We start from the raw sequence: 22,153 nt of genomic DNA on the forward strand, positions 1-22,153 counted from the left end.
TATGATTGATAGTATGGACGTGGCGCTTGAAGGAAGTGTTTGTTTAGCTGTGGGTGTTTTCATAATTGCCATGTGAGGAGAAGCAATACTCGTGATAGGCGACGAGAGGTACAGAGAGAAACACATTTATTGCGAGTATTGTATATCAGCAGCTCTTGGGCGGGTATCAAGTAAGACGCAAAGTGAAACGAAAGAGGAAGTATGCATGAAAGTGGCCAAATATCGACAAGAGTTCGCACTGTTAGGGTGAGGTGAATAAGCTAGTGCGGTGCGAAAATTTTCGAAGAGAGAGGCGGTTTTAAAGAAAGCACAAGAGTCCTATGAATGCCCTCTTGTGTGTTTCTCTTTCAGTGGCTATTTGGCATGTCTGCTTGCGCCATAGAAAGCTACTGTATGTGCCCCAGGCCCCCATCTAGCGGCCGGAGGTGCAAGCGGTGTTTACATACAGTCTCGCCTGAGGCAATGGTCTCTCATTTCGGAACGCAAGAAGCACTGGTAGCGCACAAAAATAGCCGAGTGAGATCATTGCGGCCAAGTAAGGGTAGAAGTAGGTTCTTTGCAGAATGTCTGAGCTTAAGAAATTCTTCGATAAGTAAATCGCGAAATGTGAAGAATGTGTCGTATTCTCGTAGGGCGTGTTGACGGTCTCGTGGCATAAGTAGCGAGCGGTGATAGCTTGCAAGCAAGATCATACTTCACAGGATCATTTCTGTAGTATGTCTTCAACTCTCTCTAGTTCAACGCTGGAGTAGACGTAACCACGATGATGAGTGGTAGCACTCTCCCTGAGCGTGAGGCTTGCGATCAAGATTCATCGCATCTTGGTTGTAATCGATGATCGTTCACCACATTCTGAGGGATGTGGGAAGGGAATAGCGCTTTCCGAGTGGTGGTTTTATTATATAGATTAGAAGCATAAGTCATACTGTTGGTATCGGGACCCGCGTCGTTGCAGAAATGTCGCTACAGGTTGTGGAAAGACTTCGATTGCGACATGTCATGAAAGCCTCGTGGAAGTTTCTCGAGTGGCACGGGGACGAGCCATTTGATTTGGCCTGCTCCAAGTGCTAGGCTTGGATGACAACGACGTACTTTTGAGTTACAAGAATGAGTGAGCAACACAAGAAGAGTGCAATTGATGACCATAAAAAGCTGACACACAACACAGTCTCGATAATCACCACTAATGCATGATGTACGAAACATTTAGGAGGAGCACGTTTGGCTAGCAAACATGAATTGAGTGATTTGCAAGGCAGTGTTATCTGCAAGAAGGAATGCATGAAATTCGCAAATGAATAAGACTGGTTCAAATACTATCGACAGAAATTTTATTTCTGTTGTCAACTAGTATTAATTAGTTGTGTGGGAGCAGGGGGATATTTCCCTTGCACCATACATCTACATACACGTTGCGTGTGATGTGGCCTAGTTTTGCGTACAAAGAACTATCTAGTTGTCAGTTTTTTGAGTGAACGAGTGTGGTGGGGAGGAGAGAGATTAGTGTTAGATGCAGAGCAGTGCGGGCAGTTGTGTGTCGGACGTTGTATGTCGGACGGTGGGTCGCCGACAGGAATTATGCGTGCTGCCATCTGTCGGCAGGTGAGGTAATGAAGCAGCTTGAATGGTGACAGAAATGATGAAAATAGTTATCTAAAGAGTAATAGCGACGACAGTTGGCAGACACTTATTTCAGCGTTGACAGTTAGTTTGGGGTGTGTGCTTGCATGACACTGGAAGTCTGTTGACGGTAGAGAAGTAGACAAGACGGCAAGAATTTTCGGCGTTCTCGCGGAGAAGTAATAGAGAAGCAGCCATAAGTATTGAAGTGAGGGCGTTGATCGGCACTCTGGTTTCCCTTCAAACCGAATAAATCTTTCGCCTTTTACTAAAGATTTCCGTGGAGGGGAACATTAAATGAGTCTAGAAGGTATTTTTTGTAGTGCTCGGCTATTGCTGAGCCACAATCACAAGTAAAACGTAATGTGAGTAGCAAGAGGTAGATTGTGTTGTGAGAATGAAGGGCGTGGATTAGCGGATCACGTTTGGCCTGAAATGGCGTGCAGTGTGTTAGACGATTGTGTAGAGAGAGAGAGGGGGGGGGGGGTAGAGGGGGGCAGAGCTATTTATTGTCCTGCAAACTCTTGGTGAACCCTTTCCGTACCTCAGTTGTAGATGATTTGAGAATGTTTACTTGCACTGCAGTTGCACAACAGCATATAAGCTGATATTTGGAAGTGAATGATGAATGATTGTCTTTGTAATAAATACTGGTATGTGATAAGTAGATTTTGTTTTGAAAGCCAAAATAATTTTTACCGCAGAAGTTTGTGATTTGTAGGTATGATGTGAGTGAGATTTGGGCTGAAGATGGTGGTTAGTTGGGCAGGATGAGTATTTCAATTGTTTTCAATAGAGTGGATATTAGTGGCACTGGCTTGTTGCCATAATGTGGCATTGGTTCTTTGTTCATAACAGTGTACTCAGTTTTGTAGAAGATTTAGGTGAGAAAGAGACAGTTGTTGAATATGACATAGATAGCTAGAAATGAATTGAGTAGCAATTTCCTGCTAGGTGTAGTTTGGGTATGATGTGTCTCAGTGAGAGATAAATCTTGAAATTGAAGGGTTGTTCCTTGCTACAGTCTTGGAAACTATGTATCTGCTGTTGACTCCAATGTTTTCAAGATTACTTGTGTACAAAATTGGCCAGACTTTGCAGTTTCTTCTTCAATAAATCAGTGGAAGGTGGTGCAGATAATGGTAAAAATGTTCAGTGCCTCCTGTGAGTTGTTGATGCTGCTTGTCTTTTAAGTAAAATTGATAGGGGCTCTTGATTGACCCAGCCATACACAGAGCTGGTGCATACTTGGCTTGAGAAGACTTTGGTCAGTAAATGATGAAATACCGACACAGTGGTCACAACAAAGCTCCTTTCCCTGCATTTTAGTTTCCCTCGGGTATAGAGTGACATGTTATTGGCAGAGGATGTGCAGATAATCACTTTGATCAGGCTGTTCGTTTTTTTTAATGCTCTTTTACCAGAATCCATTCATAGTGATTAGTGTGTTCTCTGTTGGAACACGATGAGAACATTGTGTGAAGTGCACAGAAGTAGCTATTTGAGTATGTATGAAAATGTGAGGTAACCACTGTTACTCCTAAATTTCTGTGGAATTAAGTTTTCTGTGTGTGTGTGTGTGTTTGAAAATCCCAGAGGTTCAAGTTGGTAGTTTATATGTTGCAAGCGAAAAAAGCTTTTTAGTAAACTGAGGCACTAGCATTAGTTCCCTGTTCACTGTGACAAGGAAGCTAGTATAAAAAGTAGTTTGTGGTTTTGTTTGCAAAGAAGTGCTCATGGGATGAAAGCACTGCTTGAGATTATTCTGAGATGATGGGGGGGATTGCTAAACATCTAGCATTTTAGTAAGGAGCTTGTCGGAGTATTTGTATAGTTGTAAGATTATTTGTTATTTTATGAGAAATTTCTTTATTCATAGCACATGGGCCATCATAGTTGAAGCATAAAGATTGGCATGGTATGCGTAGGTCTGTAAAATGTCCTGACAGTGATGTTCATAGGGACTTGTTGTATACTTTGATTCTTCATCTGTTTAACAGTAGACATAAGAAATGTATTAGTGGAGCAAGTAGCTGTGAAATTAGTAGTGTATGATTGATAGTATGGACGTGGCGCTTGAAGGAAGTGTTTGTTTAGCTGTGGGTGTTTTCATAATTGCCATGTGAGGAGAAGCAATACTCGTGATAGGCGACGAGAGGTACAGAGAGAAACACATTTATTGCGAGTATTGTATATCAGCAGCTCTTGGGCGGGTATCAAGTAAGACGCAAAGTGAAACGAAAGAGGAAGTATGCATGAAAGTGGCCAAATATCGACAAGAGTTCGCACTGTTAGGGTGAGGTGAATAAGCTAGTGCGGTGCGAAAATTTTCGAAGAGAGAGGCGGTTTTAAAGAAAGCACAAGAGTCCTATGAATGCCCTCTTGTGTGTTTCTCTTTCAGTGGCTATTTGGCATGTCTGCTTGCGCCATAGAAAGCTACTGTATGTGCCCCAGGCCCCCATCTAGCGGCCGGAGGTGCAAGCGGTGTTTACATACAGTCTCGCCTGAGGCAATGGTCTCTCATTTCGGAACGCAAGAAGCACTGGTAGCGCACAAAAATAGCCGAGTGAGATCATTGCGGCCAAGTAAGGGTAGAAGTAGGTTCTTTGCAGAATGTCTGAGCTTAAGAAATTCTTCGATAAGTAAATCGCGAAATGTGAAGAATGTGTCGTATTCTCGTAGGGCGTGTTGACGGTCTCGTGGCATAAGTAGCGAGCGGTGATAGCTTGCAAGCAAGATCATACTTCACAGGATCATTTCTGTAGTATGTCTTCAACTCTCTCTAGTTCAACGCTGGAGTAGACGTAACCACGATGATGAGTGGTAGCACTCTCCCTGAGCGTGAGGCTTGCGATCAAGATTCATCGCATCTTGGTTGTAATCGATGATCGTTCACCACATTCTGAGGGATGTGGGAAGGGAATAGCGCTTTCCGAGTGGTGGTTTTATTATATAGATTAGAAGCATAAGTCATACTGTTGGTATCGGGACCCGCGTCGTTGCAGAAATGTCGCTACAGGTTGTGGAAAGACTTCGATTGCGACATGTCATGAAAGCCTCGTGGAAGTTTCTCGAGTGGCACGGGGACGAGCCATTTGATTTGGCCTGCTCCAAGTGCTAGGCTTGGATGACAACGACGTACTTTTGAGTTACAAGAATGAGTGAGCAACACAAGAAGAGTGCAATTGATGACCATAAAAAGCTGACACACAACACAGTCTCGATAATCACCACTAATGCATGATGTACGAAACATTTAGGAGGAGCACGTTTGGCTAGCAAACATGAATTGAGTGATTTGCAAGGCAGTGTTATCTGCAAGAAGGAATGCATGAAATTCGCAAATGAATAAGACTGGTTCAAATACTATCGACAGAAATTTTATTTCTGTTGTCAACTAGTATTAATTAGTTGTGTGGGAGCAGGGGGATATTTCCCTTGCACCATACATCTACATACACGTTGCGTGTGATGTGGCCTAGTTTTGCGTACAAAGAACTATCTAGTTGTCAGTTTTTTGAGTGAACGAGTGTGGTGGGGAGGAGAGAGATTAGTGTTAGATGCAGAGCAGTGCGGGCAGTTGTGTGTCGGACGTTGTATGTCGGACGGTGGGTCGCCGACAGGAATTATGCGTGCTGCCATCTGTCGGCAGGTGAGGTAATGAAGCAGCTTGAATGGTGACAGAAATGATGAAAATAGTTATCTAAAGAGTAATAGCGACGACAGTTGGCAGACACTTATTTCAGCGTTGACAGTTAGTTTGGGGTGTGTGCTTGCATGACACTGGAAGTCTGTTGACGGTAGAGAAGTAGACAAGACGGCAAGAATTTTCGGCGTTCTCGCGGAGAAGTAATAGAGAAGCAGCCATAAGTATTGAAGTGAGGGCGTTGATCGGCACTCTGGTTTCCCTTCAAACCGAATAAATCTTTCGCCTTTTACTAAAGATTTCCGTGGAGGGGAACATTAAATGAGTCTAGAAGGTATTTTTTGTAGTGCTCGGCTATTGCTGAGCCACAATCACAAGTAAAACGTAATGTGAGTAGCAAGAGGTAGATTGTGTTGTGAGAATGAAGGGCGTGAATTAGCGGATCACGTTTGGCCTGAAATGGCGTGCAGTGTGTTAGACGATTGTGTAGAGAGAGAGAGAGGGGGACAGAGCTATTTATTGTCCTGCAAACTCTTGGTGAACCCTTTCCGTACCTCAGTTGTAGATGATTTGAGAATGTTTACTTGCACTGCAGTTGCACAACAGCATATAAGCTGATATTTGGAAGTGAATGATGAATGATTGTCTTTGTAATAAATACTGGTATGTGATAAGTAGATTTTGTTTTGAAAGCCAAAATAATTTTTACCGCAGAAGTTTGTGATTTGTAGGTATGATGTGAGTGAGATTTGGGCTGAAGATGGTGGTTAGTTGGGCAGGATGAGTATTTCAATTGTTTTCAATAGAGTGGATATTAGTGGCACTGGCTTGTTGCCATAATGTGGCATTGGTTCTTTGTTCATAACAGTGTACTCAGTTTTGTAGAAGATTTAGGTGAGAAAGAGACAGTTGTTGAATATGACATAGATAGCTAGAAATGAATTGAGTAGCAATTTCCTGCTAGGTGTAGTTTGGGTATGATGTGTCTCAGTGAGAGATAAATCTTGAAATTGAAGGGTTGTTCCTTGCTACAGTCTTGGAAACTATGTATCTGCTGTTGACTCCAATGTTTTCAAGATTACTTGTGTACAAAATTGGCCAGACTTTGCAGTTTCTTCTTCAATAAATCAGTGGAAGGTGGTGCAGATAATGGTAAAAATGTTCAGTGCCTCCTGTGAGTTGTTGATGCTGCTTGTCTTTTAAGTAAAATTGATAGGGGCTCTTGATTGACCCAGCCATACACAGAGCTGGTGCATACTTGGCTTGAGAAGACTTTGGTCAGTAAATGATGAAATACCGACACAGTGGTCACAACAAAGCTCCTTTCCCTGCATTTTAGTTTCCCTCGGGTATAGAGTGACATGTTATTGGCAGAGGATGTGCAGATAATCACTTTGATCAGGCTGTTCGTTTTTTTAATGCTCTTTTACCAGAATCCATTCATAGTGATTAGTGTGTTCTCTGTTGGAACACGATGAGAACATTGTGTGAAGTGCACAGAAGTAGCTATTTGAGTATGTATGAAAATGTGAGGTAACCACTGTTACTCCTAAATTTCTGTGGAATTAAGTTTTCTGTGTGTGTGTGTGTGTGTTTGAAAATCCCAGAGGTTCAAGTTGGTAGTTTATATGTTGCAAGCGAAAAAAGCTTTTTAGTAAACTGAGGCACTAGCATTAGTTCCCTGTTCACTGTGACAAGGAAGCTAGTATAAAAAGTAGTTTGTGGTTTTGTTTGCAAAGAAGTGCTCATGGGATGAAAGCACTGCTTGAGATTATTCTGAGATGATGGGGGGGATTGCTAAACATCTAGCATTTTAGTAAGGAGCTTGTCGGAGTATTTGTATAGTTGTAAGATTATTTGTTATTTTATGAGAAATTTCTTTATTCATAGCACATGGGCCATCATAGTTGAAGCATAAAGATTGGCATGGTATGCGTAGGTCTGTAAAATGTCCTGACAGTGATGTTCATAGGGACTTGTTGTATACTTTGATTCTTCATCTGTTTAACAGTAGACATAAGAAATGTATTAGTGGAGCAAGTAGCTGTGAAATTAGTAGTGTATGATTGATAGTATGGACGTGGCGCTTGAAGGAAGTGTTTGTTTAGCTGTGGGTGTTTTCATAATTGCCATGTGAGGAGAAGCAATACTCGTGATAGGCGACGAGAGGTACAGAGAGAAACACATTTATTGCGAGTATTGTATATCAGCAGCTCTTGGGCGGGTATCAAGTAAGACGCAAAGTGAAACGAAAGAGGAAGTATGCATGAAAGTGGCCAAATATCGACAAGAGTTCGCACTGTTAGGGTGAGGTGAATAAGCTAGTGCGGTGCGAAAATTTTCGAAGAGAGAGGCGGTTTTAAAGAAAGCACAAGAGTCCTATGAATGCCCTCTTGTGTGTTTCTCTTTCAGTGGCTATTTGGCATGTCTGCTTGCGCCATAGAAAGCTACTGTATGTGCCCCAGGCCCCCATCTAGCGGCCGGAGGTGCAAGCGGTGTTTACATACAGTCTCGCCTGAGGCAATGGTCTCTCATTTCGGAACGCAAGAAGCACTGGTAGCGCACAAAAATAGCCGAGTGAGATCATTGCGGCCAAGTAAGGGTAGAAGTAGGTTCTTTGCAGAATGTCTGAGCTTAAGAAATTCTTCGATAAGTAAATCGCGAAATGTGAAGAATGTGTCGTATTCTCGTAGGGCGTGTTGACGGTCTCGTGGCATAAGTAGCGAGCGGTGATAGCTTGCAAGCAAGATCATACTTCACAGGATCATTTCTGTAGTATGTCTTCAACTCTCTCTAGTTCAACGCTGGAGTAGACGTAACCACGATGATGAGTGGTAGCACTCTCCCTGAGCGTGAGGCTTGCGATCAAGATTCATCGCATCTTGGTTGTAATCGATGATCGTTCACCACATTCTGAGGGATGTGGGAAGGGAATAGCGCTTTCCGAGTGGTGGTTTTATTATATAGATTAGAAGCATAAGTCATACTGTTGGTATCGGGACCCGCGTCGTTGCAGAAATGTCGCTACAGGTTGTGGAAAGACTTCGATTGCGACATGTCATGAAAGCCTCGTGGAAGTTTCTCGAGTGGCACGGGGACGAGCCATTTGATTTGGCCTGCTCCAAGTGCTAGGCTTGGATGACAACGACGTACTTTTGAGTTACAAGAATGAGTGAGCAACACAAGAAGAGTGCAATTGATGACCATAAAAAGCTGACACACAACACAGTCTCGATAATCACCACTAATGCATGATGTACGAAACATTTAGGAGGAGCACGTTTGGCTAGCAAACATGAATTGAGTGATTTGCAAGGCAGTGTTATCTGCAAGAAGGAATGCATGAAATTCGCAAATGAATAAGACTGGTTCAAATACTATCGACAGAAATTTTATTTCTGTTGTCAACTAGTATTAATTAGTTGTGTGGGAGCAGGGGGATATTTCCCTTGCACCATACATCTACATACACGTTGCGTGTGATGTGGCCTAGTTTTGCGTACAAAGAACTATCTAGTTGTCAGTTTTTTGAGTGAACGAGTGTGGTGGGGAGGAGAGAGATTAGTGTTAGATGCAGAGCAGTGCGGGCAGTTGTGTGTCGGACGTTGTATGTCGGACGGTGGGTCGCCGACAGGAATTATGCGTGCTGCCATCTGTCGGCAGGTGAGGTAATGAAGCAGCTTGAATGGTGACAGAAATGATGAAAATAGTTATCTAAAGAGTAATAGCGACGACAGTTGGCAGACACTTATTTCAGCGTTGACAGTTAGTTTGGGGTGTGTGCTTGCATGACACTGGAAGTCTGTTGACGGTAGAGAAGTAGACAAGACGGCAAGAATTTTCGGCGTTCTCGCGGAGAAGTAATAGAGAAGCAGCCATAAGTATTGAAGTGAGGGCGTTGATCGGCACTCTGGTTTCCCTTCAAACCGAATAAATCTTTCGCCTTTTACTAAAGATTTCCGTGGAGGGGAACATTAAATGAGTCTAGAAGGTATTTTTTGTAGTGCTCGGCTATTGCTGAGCCACAATCACAAGTAAAACGTAATGTGAGTAGCAAGAGGTAGATTGTGTTGTGAGAATGAAGGGCGTGAATTAGCGGATCACGTTTGGCCTGAAATGGCGTGCAGTGTGTTAGACGATTGTGTAGAGAGAGAGAGAGGGGGGGGGGTAGAGGGGGGCAGAGCTATTTATTGTCCTGCAAACTCTTGGTGAACCCTTTCCGTACCTCAGTTGTAGATGATTTGAGAATGTTTACTTGCACTGCAGTTGCACAACAGCATATAAGCTGATATTTGGAAGTGAATGATGAATGATTGTCTTTGTAATAAATACTGGTATGTGATAAGTAGATTTTGTTTTGAAAGCCAAAATAATTTTTACCGCAGAAGTTTGTGATTTGTAGGTATGATGTGAGTGAGATTTGGGCTGAAGATGGTGGTTAGTTGGGCAGGATGAGTATTTCAATTGTTTTCAATAGAGTGGATATTAGTGGCACTGGCTTGTTGCCATAATGTGGCATTGGTTCTTTGTTCATAACAGTGTACTCAGTTTTGTAGAAGATTTAGGTGAGAAAGAGACAGTTGTTGAATATGACATAGATAGCTAGAAATGAATTGAGTAGCAATTTCCTGCTAGGTGTAGTTTGGGTATGATGTGTCTCAGTGAGAGATAAATCTTGAAATTGAAGGGTTGTTCCTTGCTACAGTCTTGGAAACTATGTATCTGCTGTTGACTCCAATGTTTTCAAGATTACTTGTGTACAAAATTGGCCAGACTTTGCAGTTTCTTCTTCAATAAATCAGTGGAAGGTGGTGCAGATAATGGTAAAAATGTTCAGTGCCTCCTGTGAGTTGTTGATGCTGCTTGTCTTTTAAGTAAAATTGATAGGGGCTCTTGATTGACCCAGCCATACACAGAGCTGGTGCATACTTGGCTTGAGAAGACTTTGGTCAGTAAATGATGAAATACCGACACAGTGGTCACAACAAAGCTCCTTTCCCTGCATTTTAGTTTCCCTCGGGTATAGAGTGACATGTTATTGGCAGAGGATGTGCAGATAATCACTTTGATCAGGCTGTTCGTTTTTTTAATGCTCTTTTACCAGAATCCATTCATAGTGATTAGTGTGTTCTCTGTTGGAACACGATGAGAACATTGTGTGAAGTGCACAGAAGTAGCTATTTGAGTATGTATGAAAATGTGAGGTAACCACTGTTACTCCTAAATTTCTGTGGAATTAAGTTTTCTGTGTGTGTGTGTGTGTGTGTGTGTGAAAATCCCAGAGGTTCAAGTTGGTAGTTTATATGTTGCAAGCGAAAAAAGCTTTTTAGTAAACTGAGGCACTAGCATTAGTTCCCTGTTCACTGTGACAAGGAAGCTAGTATAAAAAGTAGTTTGTGGTTTTGTTTGCAAAGAAGTGCTCATGGGATGAAAGCACTGCTTGAGATTATTCTGAGATGATGGGGGGGATTGCTAAACATCTAGCATTTTAGTAAGGAGCTTGTCGGAGTATTTGTATAGTTGTAAGATTATTTGTTATTTTATGAGAAATTTCTTTATTCATAGCACATGGGCCATCATAGTTGAAGCATAAAGATTGGCATGGTATGCGTAGGTCTGTAAAATGTCCTGACAGTGATGTTCATAGGGACTTGTTGTATACTTTGATTCTTCATCTGTTTAACAGTAGACATAAGAAATGTATTAGTGGAGCAAGTAGCTGTGAAATTAGTAGTGTATGATTGATAGTATGGACGTGGCGCTTGAAGGAAGTGTTTGTTTAGCTGTGGGTGTTTTCATAATTGCCATGTGAGGAGAAGCAATACTCGTGATAGGCGACGAGAGGTACAGAGAGAAACACATTTATTGCGAGTATTGTATATCAGCAGCTCTTGGGCGGGTATCAAGTAAGACGCAAAGTGAAACGAAAGAGGAAGTATGCATGAAAGTGGCCAAATATCGACAAGAGTTCGCACTGTTAGGGTGAGGTGAATAAGCTAGTGCGGTGCGAAAATTTTCGAAGAGAGAGGCGGTTTTAAAGAAAGCACAAGAGTCCTATGAATGCCCTCTTGTGTGTTTCTCTTTCAGTGGCTATTTGGCATGTCTGCTTGCGCCATAGAAAGCTACTGTATGTGCCCCAGGCCCCCATCTAGCGGCCGGAGGTGCAAGCGGTGTTTACATACAGTCTCGCCTGAGGCAATGGTCTCTCATTTCGGAACGCAAGAAGCACTGGTAGCGCACAAAAATAGCCGAGTGAGATCATTGCGGCCAAGTAAGGGTAGAAGTAGGTTCTTTGCAGAATGTCTGAGCTTAAGAAATTCTTCGATAAGTAAATCGCGAAATGTGAAGAATGTGTCGTATTCTCGTAGGGCGTGTTGACGGTCTCGTGGCATAAGTAGCGAGCGGTGATAGCTTGCAAGCAAGATCATACTTCACAGGATCATTTCTGTAGTATGTCTTCAACTCTCTCTAGTTCAACGCTGGAGTAGACGTAACCACGATGATGAGTGGTAGCACTCTCCCTGAGCGTGAGGCTTGCGATCAAGATTCATCGCATCTTGGTTGTAATCGATGATCGTTCACCACATTCTGAGGGATGTGGGAAGGGAATAGCGCTTTCCGAGTGGTGGTTTTATTATATAGATTAGAAGCATAAGTCATACTGTTGGTATCGGGACCCGCGTCGTTGCAGAAATGTCGCTACAGGTTGTGGAAAGACTTCGATTGCGACATGTCATGAAAGCCTCGTGGAAGTTTCTCGAGTGGCACGGGGACGAGCCATTTGATTTGGCCTGCTCCAAGTGCTAGGCTTGGATGACAACGACGTACTTTTGAGTTACAAGAATGAGTGAGCAACACAAGAAGAGTGCAATTGATGACCATAAAAAGCTGACACACAACACAGTCTCGATAATCACCACTAATGCATGATGTACGAAACATTTAGGAGGAGCACGTTTGGCTAGCAAACATGAATTGAGTGATTTGCAAGGCAGTGTTATCTGCAAGAAGGAATGCATGAAATTCGCAAATGAATAAGACTGGTTCAAATACTATCGACAGAAATTTTATTTCTGTTGTCAACTAGTATTAATTAGTTGTGTGGGAGCAGGGGGATATTTCCCTTGCACCATACATCTACATACACGTTGCGTGTGATGTGGCCTAGTTTTGCGTACAAAGAACTATCTAGTTGTCAGTTTTTTGAGTGAACGAGTGTGGTGGGGAGGAGAGAGATTAGTGTTAGATGCAGAGCAGTGCGGGCAGTTGTGTGTCGGACGTTGTATGTCGGACGGTGGGTCGCCGACAGGAATTATGCGTGCTGCCATCTGTCGGCAGGTGAGGTAATGAAGCAGCTTGAATGGTGACAGAAATGATGAAAATAGTTATCTAAAGAGTAATAGCGACGACAGTTGGCAGACACTTATTTCAGCGTTGACAGTTAGTTTGGGGTGTGTGCTTGCATGACACTGGAAGTCTGTTGACGGTAGAGAAGTAGACAAGACGGCAAGAATTTTCGGCGTTCTCGCGGAGAAGTAATAGAGAAGCAGCCATAAGTATTGAAGTGAGGGCGTTGATCGGCACTCTGGTTTCCCTTCAAACCGAATAAATCTTTCGCCTTTTACTAAAGATTTCCGTGGAGGGGAACATTAAATGAGTCTAGAAGGTATTTTTTGTAGTGCTCGGCTATTGCTGAGCCACAATCACAAGTAAAACGTAATGTGAGTAGCAAGAGGTAGATTGTGTTGTGAGAATGAAGGGCGTGAATTAGCGGATCACGTTTGGCCTGAAATGGCGTGCAGTGTGTTAGACGATTGTGTAGAGAGAGAGAGAGGGGGGGGGTAGAGGGGGGCAGAGCTATTTATTGTCCTGCAAACTCTTGGTGAACCCTTTCCGTACCTCAGTTGTAGATGATTTGAGAATGTTTACTTGCACTGCAGTTGCACAACAGCATATAAGCTGATATTTGGAAGTGAATGATGAATGATTGTCTTTGTAATAAATACTGGTATGTGATAAGTAGATTTTGTTTTGAAAGCCAAAATAATTTTTACCGCAGAAGTTTGTGATTTGTAGGTATGATGTGAGTGAGATTTGGGCTGAAGATGGTGGTTAGTTGGGCAGGATGAGTATTTCAATTGTTTTCAATAGAGTGGATATTAGTGGCACTGGCTTGTTGCCATAATGTGGCATTGGTTCTTTGTTCATAACAGTGTACTCAGTTTTGTAGAAGATTTAGGTGAGAAAGAGACAGTTGTTGAATATGACATAGATAGCTAGAAATGAATTGAGTAGCAATTTCCTGCTAGGTGTAGTTTGGGTATGATGTGTCTCAGTGAGAGATAAATCTTGAAATTGAAGGGTTGTTCCTTGCTACAGTCTTGGAAACTATGTATCTGCTGTTGACTCCAATGTTTTCAAGATTACTTGTGTACAAAATTGGCCAGACTTTGCAGTTTCTTCTTCAATAAATCAGTGGAAGGTGGTGCAGATAATGGTAAAAATGTTCAGTGCCTCCTGTGAGTTGTTGATGCTGCTTGTCTTTTAAGTAAAATTGATAGGGGCTCTTGATTGACCCAGCCATACACAGAGCTGGTGCATACTTGGCTTGAGAAGACTTTGGTCAGTAAATGATGAAATACCGACACAGTGGTCACAACAAAGCTCCTTTCCCTGCATTTTAGTTTCCCTCGGGTATAGAGTGACATGTTATTGGCAGAGGATGTGCAGATAATCACTTTGATCAGGCTGTTCGTTTTTTTAATGCTCTTTTACCAGAATCCATTCATAGTGATTAGTGTGTTCTCTGTTGGAACACGATGAGAACATTGTGTGAAGTGCACAGAAGTAGCTATTTGAGTATGTATGAAAATGTGAGGTAACCACTGTTACTCCTAAATTTCTGTGGAATTAAGTTTTCTGTGTGTGTGTGTGTGTGTGTGTTTGAAAATCCCAGAGGTTCAAGTTGGTAGTTTATATGTTGCAAGCGAAAAAAGCTTTTTAGTAAACTGAGGCACTAGCATTAGTTCCCTGTTCACTGTGACAAGGAAGCTAGTATAAAAAGTAGTTTGTGGTTTTGTTTGCAAAGAAGTGCTCATGGGATGAAAGCACTGCTTGAGATTATTCTGAGATGATGGGGGGGATTGCTAAACATCTAGCATTTTAGTAAGGAGCTTGTCGGAGTATTTGTATAGTTGTAAGATTATTTGTTATTTTATGAGAAATTTCTTTATTCATAGCACATGGGCCATCATAGTTGAAGCATAAAGATTGGCATGGTATGCGTAGGTCTGTAAAATGTCCTGACAGTGATGTTCATAGGGACTTGTTGTATACTTTGATTCTTCATCTGTTTAACAGTAGACATAAGAAATGTATTAGTGGAGCAAGTAGCTGTGAAATTAGTAGTGTATGATTGATAGTATGGACGTGGCGCTTGAAGGAAGTGTTTGTTTAGCTGTGGGTGTTTTCATAATTGCCATGTGAGGAGAAGCAATACTCGTGATAGGCGACGAGAGGTACAGAGAGAAACACATTTATTGCGAGTATTGTATATCAGCAGCTCTTGGGCGGGTATCAAGTAAGACGCAAAGTGAAACGAAAGAGGAAGTATGCATGAAAGTGGCCAAATATCGACAAGAGTTCGCACTGTTAGGGTGAGGTGAATAAGCTAGTGCGGTGCGAAAATTTTCGAAGAGAGAGGCGGTTTTAAAGAAAGCACAAGAGTCCTATGAATGCCCTCTTGTGTGTTTCTCTTTCAGTGGCTATTTGGCATGTCTGCTTGCGCCATAGAAAGCTACTGTATGTGCCCCAGGCCCCCATCTAGCGGCCGGAGGTGCAAGCGGTGTTTACATACAGTCTCGCCTGAGGCAATGGTCTCTCATTTCGGAACGCAAGAAGCACTGGTAGCGCACAAAAATAGCCGAGTGAGATCATTGCGGCCAAGTAAGGGTAGAAGTAGGTTCTTTGCAGAATGTCTGAGCTTAAGAAATTCTTCGATAAGTAAATCGCGAAATGTGAAGAATGTGTCGTATTCTCGTAGGGCGTGTTGACGGTCTCGTGGCATAAGTAGCGAGCGGTGATAGCTTGCAAGCAAGATCATACTTCACAGGATCATTTCTGTAGTATGTCTTCAACTCTCTCTAGTTCAACGCTGGAGTAGACGTAACCACGATGATGAGTGGTAGCACTCTCCCTGAGCGTGAGGCTTGCGATCAAGATTCATCGCATCTTGGTTGTAATCGATGATCGTTCACCACATTCTGAGGGATGTGGGAAGGGAATAGCGCTTTCCGAGTGGTGGTTTTATTATATAGATTAGAAGCATAAGTCATACTGTTGGTATCGGGACCCGCGTCGTTGCAGAAATGTCGCTACAGGTTGTGGAAAGACTTCGATTGCGACATGTCATGAAAGCCTCGTGGAAGTTTCTCGAGTGGCACGGGGACGAGCCATTTGATTTGGCCTGCTCCAAGTGCTAGGCTTGGATGACAACGACGTACTTTTGAGTTACAAGAATGAGTGAGCAACACAAGAAGAGTGCAATTGATGACCATAAAAAGCTGACACACAACACAGTCTCGATAATCACCACTAATGCATGATGTACGAAACATTTAGGAGGAGCACGTTTGGCTAGCAAACATGAATTGAGTGATTTGCAAGGCAGTGTTATCTGCAAGAAGGAATGCATGAAATTCGCAAATGAATAAGACTGGTTCAAATACTATCGACAGAAATTTTATTTCTGTTGTCAACTAGTATTAATTAGTTGTGTGGGAGCAGGGGGATATTTCCCTTGCACCATACATCTACATACACGTTGCGTGTGATGTGGCCTAGTTTTGCGTACAAAGAACTATCTAGTTGTCAGTTTTTTGAGTGAACGAGTGTGGTGGGGAGGAGAGAGATTAGTGTTAGATGCAGAGCAGTGCGGGCAGTTGTGTGTCGGACGTTGTATGTCGGACGGTGGGTCGCCGACAGGAATTATGCGTGCTGCCATCTGTCGGCAGGTGAGGTAATGAAGCAGCTTGAATGGTGACAGAAATGATGAAAATAGTTATCTAAAGAGTAATAGCGACGACAGTTGGCAGACACTTATTTCAGCGTTGACAGTTAGTTTGGGGTGTGTGCTTGCATGACACTGGAAGTCTGTTGACGGTAGAGAAGTAGACAAGACGGCAAGAATTTTCGGCGTTCTCGCGGAGAAGTAATAGAGAAGCAGCCATAAGTATTGAAGTGAGGGCGTTGATCGGCACTCTGGTTTCCCTTCAAACCGAATAAATCTTTCGCCTTTTACTAAAGATTTCCGTGGAGGGGAACATTAAATGAGTCTAGAAGGTATTTTTTGTAGTGCTCGGCTATTGCTGAGCCACAATCACAAGTAAAACGTAATGTGAGTAGCAAGAGGTAGATTGTGTTGTGAGAATGAAGGGCGTGAATTAGCGGATCACGTTTGGCCTGAAATGGCGTGCAGTGTGTTAGACGATTGTGTAGAGAGAGAGAGAGGGGGGGGTAGAGGGGGGCAGAGCTATTTATTGTCCTGCAAACTCTTGGTGAACCCTTTCCGTACCTCAGTTGTAGATGATTTGAGAATGTTTACTTGCACTGCAGTTGCACAACAGCATATAAGCTGATATTTGGAAGTGAATGATGAATGATTGTCTTTGTAATAAATACTGGTATGTGATAAGTAGATTTTGTTTTGAAAGCCAAAATAATTTTTACCGCAGAAGTTTGTGATTTGTAGGTATGATGTGAGTGAGATTTGGGCTGAAGATGGTGGTTAGTTGGGCAGGATGAGTATTTCAATTGTTTTCAATAGAGTGGATATTAGTGGCACTGGCTTGTTGCCATAATGTGGCATTGGTTCTTTGTTCATAACAGTGTACTCAGTTTTGTAGAAGATTTAGGTGAGAAAGAGACAGTTGTTGAATATGACATAGATAGCTAGAAATGAATTGAGTAGCAATTTCCTGCTAGGTGTAGTTTGGGTATGATGTGTCTCAGTGAGAGATAAATCTTGAAATTGAAGGGTTGTTCCTTGCTACAGTCTTGGAAACTATGTATCTGCTGTTGACTCCAATGTTTTCAAGATTACTTGTGTACAAAATTGGCCAGACTTTGCAGTTTCTTCTTCAATAAATCAGTGGAAGGTGGTGCAGATAATGGTAAAAATGTTCAGTGCCTCCTGTGAGTTGTTGATGCTGCTTGTCTTTTAAGTAAAATTGATAGGGGCTCTTGATTGACCCAGCCATACACAGAGCTGGTGCATACTTGGCTTGAGAAGACTTTGGTCAGTAAATGATGAAATACCGACACAGTGGTCACAACAAAGCTCCTTTCCCTGCATTTTAGTTTCCCTCGGGTATAGAGTGACATGTTATTGGCAGAGGATGTGCAGATAATCACTTTGATCAGGCTGTTCGTTTTTTTAATGCTCTTTTACCAGAATCCATTCATAGTGATTAGTGTGTTCTCTGTTGGAACACGATGAGAACATTGTGTGAAGTGCACAGAAGTAGCTATTTGAGTATGTATGAAAATGTGAGGTAACCACTGTTACTCCTAAATTTCTGTGGAATTAAGTTTTCTGTGTGTGTGTGTGTGTGTGTGTGTGTTTGAAAATCCCAGAGGTTCAAGTTGGTAGTTTATATGTTGCAAGCGAAAAAAGCTTTTTAGTAAACTGAGGCACTAGCATTAGTTCCCTGTTCACTGTGACAAGGAAGCTAGTATAAAAAGTAGTTTGTGGTTTTGTTTGCAAAGAAGTGCTCATGGGATGAAAGCACTGCTTGAGATTATTCTGAGATGATGGGGGGGATTGCTAAACATCTAGCATTTTAGTAAGGAGCTTGTCGGAGTATTTGTATAGTTGTAAGATTATTTGTTATTTTATGAGAAATTTCTTTATTCATAGCACATGGGCCATCATAGTTGAAGCATAAAGATTGGCATGGTATGCGTAGGTCTGTAAAATGTCCTGACAGTGATGTTCATAGGGACTTGTTGTATACTTTGATTCTTCATCTGTTTAACAGTAGACATAAGAAATGTATTAGTGGAGCAAGTAGCTGTGAAATTAGTAGTGTATGATTGATAGTATGGACGTGGCGCTTGAAGGAAGTGTTTGTTTAGCTGTGGGTGTTTTCATAATTGCCATGTGAGGAGAAGCAATACTCGTGATAGGCGACGAGAGGTACAGAGAGAAACACATTTATTGCGAGTATTGTATATCAGCAGCTCTTGGGCGGGTATCAAGTAAGACGCAAAGTGAAACGAAAGAGGAAGTATGCATGAAAGTGGCCAAATATCGACAAGAGTTCGCACTGTTAGGGTGGGGTGAATAAGCTAGTGCGGTGCGAAAATTTTCGAAGAGAGAGGCGGTTTTAAAGAAAGCACAAGAGTCCTATGAATGCCCTCTTGTGTGTTTCTCTTTCAGTGGCTATTTGGCATGTCTGCTTGCGCCATAGAAAGCTACTGTATGTGCCCCAGGCCCCCATCTAGCGGCCGGAGGTGCAAGCGGTGTTTACATACAGTCTCGCCTGAGGCAATGGTCTCTCATTTCGGAACGCAAGAAGCACTGGTAGCGCACAAAAATAGCCGAGTGAGATCATTGCGGCCAAGTAAGGGTAGAAGTAGGTTCTTTGCAGAATGTCTGAGCTTAAGAAATTCTTCGATAAGTAAATCGCGAAATGTGAAGAATGTGTCGTATTCTCGTAGGGCGTGTTGACGGTCTCGTGGCATAAGTAGCGAGCGGTGATAGCTTGCAAGCAAGATCATACTTCACAGGATCATTTCTGTAGTATGTCTTCAACTCTCTCTAGTTCAACGCTGGAGTAGACGTAACCACGATGATGAGTGGTAGCACTCTCCCTGAGCGTGAGGCTTGCGATCAAGATTCATCGCATCTTGGTTGTAATCGATGATCGTTCACCACATTCTGAGGGATGTGGGAAGGGAATAGCGCTTTCCGAGTGGTGGTTTTATTATATAGATTAGAAGCATAAGTCATACTGTTGGTATCGGGACCCGCGTCGTTGCAGAAATGTCGCTACAGGTTGTGGAAAGACTTCGATTGCGACATGTCATGAAAGCCTCGTGGAAGTTTCTCGAGTGGCACGGGGACGAGCCATTTGATTTGGCCTGCTCCAAGTGCTAGGCTTGGATGACAACGACGTACTTTTGAGTTACAAGAATGAGTGAGCAACACAAGAAGAGTGCAATTGATGACCATAAAAAGCTGACACACAACACAGTCTCGATAATCACCACTAATGCATGATGTACGAAACATTTAGGAGGAGCACGTTTGGCTAGCAAACATGAATTGAGTGATTTGCAAGGCAGTGTTATCTGCAAGAAGGAATGCATGAAATTCGCAAATGAATAAGACTGGTTCAAATACTATCGACAGAAATTTTATTTCTGTTGTCAACTAGTATTAATTAGTTGTGTGGGAGCAGGGGGATATTTCCCTTGCACCATACATCTACATACACGTTGCGTGTGATGTGGCCTAGTTTTGCGTACAAAGAACTATCTAGTTGTCAGTTTTTTGAGTGAACGAGTGTGGTGGGGAGGAGAGAGATTAGTGTTAGATGCAGAGCAGTGCGGGCAGTTGTGTGTCGGACGTTGTATGTCGGACGGTGGGTCGCCGACAGGAATTATGCGTGCTGCCATCTGTCGGCAGGTGAGGTAATGAAGCAGCTTGAATGGTGACAGAAATGATGAAAATAGTTATCTAAAGAGTAATAGCGACGACAGTTGGCAGACACTTATTTCAGCGTTGACAGTTAGTTTGGGGTGTGTGCTTGCATGACACTGGAAGTCTGTTGACGGTAGAGAAGTAGACAAGACGGCAAGAATTTTCGGCGTTCTCGCGGAGAAGTAATAGAGAAGCAGCCATAAGTATTGAAGTGAGGGCGTTGATCGGCACTCTGGTTTCCCTTCAAACCGAATAAATCTTTCGCCTTTTACTAAAGATTTCCGTGGAGGGGAACATTAAATGAGTCTAGAAGGTATTTTTTGTAGTGCTCGGCTATTGCTGAGCCACAATCACAAGTAAAACGTAATGTGAGTAGCAAGAGGTAGATTGTGTTGTGAGAATGAAGGGCGTGAATTAGCGGATCACGTTTGGCCTGAAATGGCGTGCAGTGTGTTAGACGATTGTGTAGAGAGAGAGAGAGGGGGGGGGGGGTAGAGGGGGGCAGAGCTATTTATTGTCCTGCAAACTCTTGGTGAACCCTTTCCGTACCTCAGTTGTAGATGATTTGAGAATGTTTACTTGCACTGCAGTTGCACAACAGCATATAAGCTGATATTTGGAAGTGAATGATGAATGATTGTCTTTGTAATAAATACTGGTATGTGATAAGTAGATTTTGTTTTGAAAGCCAAAATAATTTTTACCGCAGAAGTTTGTGATTTGTAGGTATGATGTGAGTGAGATTTGGGCTGAAGATGGTGGTTAGTTGGGCAGGATGAGTATTTCAATTGTTTTCAATAGAGTGGATATTAGTGGCACTGGCTTGTTGCCATAATGTGGCATTGGTTCTTTGTTCATAACAGTGTACTCAGTTTTGTAGAAGATTTAGGTGAGAAAGAGACAGTTGTTGAATATGACATAGATAGCTAGAAATGAATTGAGTAGCAATTTCCTGCTAGGTGTAGTTTGGGTATGATGTGTCTCAGTGAGAGATAAATCTTGAAATTGAAGGGTTGTTCCTTGCTACAGTCTTGGAAACTATGTATCTGCTGTTGACTCCAATGTTTTCAAGATTACTTGTGTACAAAATTGGCCAGACTTTGCAGTTTCTTCTTCAATAAATCAGTGGAAGGTGGTGCAGATAATGGTAAAAATGTTCAGTGCCTCCTGTGAGTTGTTGATGCTGCTTGTCTTTTAAGTAAAATTGATAGGGGCTCTTGATTGACCCAGCCATACACAGAGCTGGTGCATACTTGGCTTGAGAAGACTTTGGTCAGTAAATGATGAAATACCGACACAGTGGTCACAACAAAGCTCCTTTCCCTGCATTTTAGTTTCCCTCGGGTATAGAGTGACATGTTATTGGCAGAGGATGTGCAGATAATCACTTTGATCAGGCTGTTCGTTTTTTTTAATGCTCTTTTACCAGAATCCATTCATAGTGATTAGTGTGTTCTCTGTTGGAACACGATGAGAACATTGTGTGAAGTGCACAGAAGTAGCTATTTGAGTATGTATGAAAATGTGAGGTAACCACTGTTACTCCTAAATTTCTGTGGAATTAAGTTTTCTGTGTGTGTGTGTGTGTGTGTGTTTGAAAATCCCAGAGGTTCAAGTTGGTAGTTTATATGTTGCAAGCGAAAAAAGCTTTTTAGTAAACTGAGGCACTAGCATTAGTTCCCTGTTCACTGTGACAAGGAAGCTAGTATAAAAAGTAGTTTGTGGTTTTGTTTGCAAAGAAGTGCTCATGGGATGAAAGCACTGCTTGAGATTATTCTGAGATGATGGGGGGGATTGCTAAACATCTAGCATTTTAGTAAGGAGCTTGTCGGAGTATTTGTATAGTTGTAAGATTATTTGTTATTTTATGAGAAATTTCTTTATTCATAGCACATGGGCCATCATAGTTGAAGCATAAAGATTGGCATGGTATGCGTAGGTCTGTAAAATGTCCTGACAGTGATGTTCATAGGGACTTGTTGTATACTTTGATTCTTCATCTGTTTAACAGTAGACATAAGAAATGTATTAGTGGAGCAAGTAGCTGTGAAATTAGTAGTGTATGATTGATAGTATGGACGTGGCGCTTGAAGGAAGTGTTTGTTTAGCTGTGGGTGTTTTCATAATTGCCATGTGAGGAGAAGCAATACTCGTGATAGGCGACGAGAGGTACAGAGAGAAAC

General features: G+C 42.3%; 12 non-coding genes across 12 annotated transcripts; all 12 read left to right on the forward strand.

Annotated features, from left to right (window-relative positions):
• Positions 1-684: 684 nt before the first annotated feature.
• Positions 685-891, forward strand: LOC126254420 (small nucleolar RNA U3). The gene has a single exon (XR_007546110.1). It is a non-coding gene; the product is annotated as a small nucleolar RNA U3 (small nucleolar RNA).
• Positions 892-1,844: 953 nt separating this feature from the next.
• LOC126254644 (U5 spliceosomal RNA) lies at positions 1,845-1,963 on the forward strand. The gene has a single exon (XR_007546302.1). It is a non-coding gene; the product is annotated as a U5 spliceosomal RNA (small nuclear RNA).
• A 2,391-nt stretch (positions 1,964-4,354) lies between these two features.
• On the forward strand, positions 4,355-4,561 carry LOC126254421 (small nucleolar RNA U3). Its single transcript, XR_007546111.1, has one exon. It is a non-coding gene; the product is annotated as a small nucleolar RNA U3 (small nucleolar RNA).
• Positions 4,562-5,514: 953 nt separating this feature from the next.
• LOC126254645 (U5 spliceosomal RNA) lies at positions 5,515-5,633 on the forward strand. The gene has a single exon (XR_007546303.1). It is a non-coding gene; the product is annotated as a U5 spliceosomal RNA (small nuclear RNA).
• Positions 5,634-8,011: 2,378 nt separating this feature from the next.
• LOC126254422 (small nucleolar RNA U3) lies at positions 8,012-8,218 on the forward strand. Its single transcript, XR_007546112.1, has one exon. It is a non-coding gene; the product is annotated as a small nucleolar RNA U3 (small nucleolar RNA).
• Positions 8,219-9,171: 953 nt separating this feature from the next.
• Positions 9,172-9,290, forward strand: LOC126254646 (U5 spliceosomal RNA). Its single transcript, XR_007546304.1, has one exon. It is a non-coding gene; the product is annotated as a U5 spliceosomal RNA (small nuclear RNA).
• Positions 9,291-11,686: 2,396 nt separating this feature from the next.
• LOC126254423 (small nucleolar RNA U3) lies at positions 11,687-11,893 on the forward strand. The gene has a single exon (XR_007546113.1). It is a non-coding gene; the product is annotated as a small nucleolar RNA U3 (small nucleolar RNA).
• Positions 11,894-12,846: 953 nt separating this feature from the next.
• LOC126254647 (U5 spliceosomal RNA) lies at positions 12,847-12,965 on the forward strand. Its single transcript, XR_007546305.1, has one exon. It is a non-coding gene; the product is annotated as a U5 spliceosomal RNA (small nuclear RNA).
• A 2,395-nt stretch (positions 12,966-15,360) lies between these two features.
• LOC126254425 (small nucleolar RNA U3) lies at positions 15,361-15,567 on the forward strand. The gene has a single exon (XR_007546114.1). It is a non-coding gene; the product is annotated as a small nucleolar RNA U3 (small nucleolar RNA).
• A 953-nt stretch (positions 15,568-16,520) lies between these two features.
• On the forward strand, positions 16,521-16,639 carry LOC126254648 (U5 spliceosomal RNA). Its single transcript, XR_007546306.1, has one exon. It is a non-coding gene; the product is annotated as a U5 spliceosomal RNA (small nuclear RNA).
• Positions 16,640-19,037: 2,398 nt separating this feature from the next.
• Positions 19,038-19,244, forward strand: LOC126254426 (small nucleolar RNA U3). Its single transcript, XR_007546115.1, has one exon. It is a non-coding gene; the product is annotated as a small nucleolar RNA U3 (small nucleolar RNA).
• Positions 19,245-20,197: 953 nt separating this feature from the next.
• On the forward strand, positions 20,198-20,316 carry LOC126254650 (U5 spliceosomal RNA). The gene has a single exon (XR_007546307.1). It is a non-coding gene; the product is annotated as a U5 spliceosomal RNA (small nuclear RNA).
• The last annotated feature ends 1,837 nt before the right edge of the window (positions 20,317-22,153 follow it).

The sequence above is a fragment of the Schistocerca nitens genome, chromosome 4 (genome assembly GCF_023898315.1).
Source record: "Schistocerca nitens isolate TAMUIC-IGC-003100 chromosome 4, iqSchNite1.1, whole genome shotgun sequence".
NCBI classification, from domain to species: domain Eukaryota; kingdom Metazoa; phylum Arthropoda; class Insecta; order Orthoptera; family Acrididae; genus Schistocerca; species Schistocerca nitens.